Source organism: Triticum dicoccoides, unplaced genomic scaffold (assembly GCF_002162155.2).
Source record: "Triticum dicoccoides isolate Atlit2015 ecotype Zavitan unplaced genomic scaffold, WEW_v2.0 scaffold81547, whole genome shotgun sequence".
Taxonomy (NCBI): Eukaryota; Viridiplantae; Streptophyta; class Magnoliopsida; order Poales; family Poaceae; genus Triticum; species Triticum dicoccoides.
In genome coordinates this window covers 1-924 of record NW_021302124.1, presented here as the reverse complement: position 1 = coordinate 924, position 924 = coordinate 1, and the positions used below count along the sequence as shown (strand labels likewise).

At 50.6% G+C, this 924-nt stretch overlaps 2 non-coding genes across 2 annotated transcripts; both read right to left on the bottom strand.

Annotated features, from left to right (window-relative positions):
* Window positions 1–62: 62 nt before the first annotated feature.
* LOC119347972 lies at window positions 63–181 on the bottom strand. The gene has a single exon (XR_005168614.1). It is a non-coding gene; the product is annotated as a 5S ribosomal RNA (ribosomal RNA).
* Window positions 182–478: 297 nt separating this feature from the next.
* Window positions 479–597, bottom strand: LOC119347973. The gene has a single exon (XR_005168615.1). It is a non-coding gene; the product is annotated as a 5S ribosomal RNA (ribosomal RNA).
* Between the last annotated feature and the right edge of the window lie 327 nt (window positions 598–924).

Here is a 924-nt window from a genome sequence, read left to right as displayed (position 1 = left end):
CGGTAAATATATTACTTACACGTGCGTTTTGTTTTGCAAGCGGCGCGAAAAAAATTAAAAAGGGAATGCAACACGAGGACTTCCCAGGAGGTCACCCATCCTAGTACTACTCTCGCCCAAGCACGCTTAACTTCGGAGTTCTGATGGGATCCGGTGCTTTAGTGCTGGTATGATCGCATCCGACATGTTACCCCGGTCTTCGTCCCTTATCCTTGCCCCTCCCAGCTCCACTACAAAGACGATTGTACATTGCTTTGGCCGCTCCCTCTCAACTACGGAGACGAGTTTAACGCGGTTTCCACCCCTCCCTCTCAACCGCACCAGTGCACGCTTGCCGCGCCACAACGCCGACGCTGGACCCGTGAATCGTGAGCACCCAGCTATGACTTATCGCACTCGTGCAAAATAATAAAACACGGTAAATATATTACTTACACGTGTGTTTTGTTTTGCAAGCGGCGCGAAAAAAATTAAAAAGGGAATGCAACACGAGGACTTCCCAGGAGGTCAACTATCCTAGTACTACTCTCGCCCAAGCACGCTTAACTTCGGAGTTCTGATGGGATCCGGTGCTTTAGTGCTGGTATGATCGTATCCGACATGTTACCCCGGTCTTCGTCCCTTATCCTTGCCCCTCCCAGCTCCACTACAAAGACGATTGTACATTGCTTTGGCCGCTCCCTCTCAACTACGGAGACGAGTTTAACGCGGTTTCCACCCCTCCCTCTCAACCGCACCAGTGCACGCTTGCCGCGCCACAACGCCGACGCTGGACCCGTGAATCGTGAGCACCCAGCTATGACTTACCGCACTCGTGCAAAATAATAAAACACGGTAAATATATTACTTACACGTGCGTTTTGTTTTGCAAGCGGCGCGAAAAAAATTAAAAAGGGAATGCAACACGAGGACTTCCCAGGAGGT